Raw genomic sequence first — 340 nt, forward strand, 5'->3', positions numbered from 1 at the left:
AGGGGGTCTCACCTGTTGCTCCTTTCCTCTTGTTGGGGGTCCTGGCGTCTCAGGACACTCACCTCTCTGCCCACCCCCACCCCACCCCACCCCCTGCAAGAGGACATCAGCTGGTGGTTGTAAGCCAAAGAGGATCACAAATGTGGTGTGTGGTTTTTAAAAATCAAGCATTTAAAAATCAAAGTAATATACATAAAAATCTGGATTTCTAGCTTCTTGTGGAAAATCAAGAGTCCTAGCAAGGCCTAGGCCTTCAGGTACGTGGTGCAAAACAGAGTGGTGGGCGGCTGCCTGTTAGGGCTGGACATGCGCTCACCACTGTCCCCTCTCTACTCTCTGA

The sequence above is a fragment of the Bison bison genome, unplaced genomic scaffold (assembly GCF_000754665.1).
Source record: "Bison bison bison isolate TAMUID 2011002044 unplaced genomic scaffold, Bison_UMD1.0 scf7180017864072, whole genome shotgun sequence".
NCBI classification, from domain to species: domain Eukaryota; kingdom Metazoa; phylum Chordata; class Mammalia; order Artiodactyla; family Bovidae; genus Bison; species Bison bison.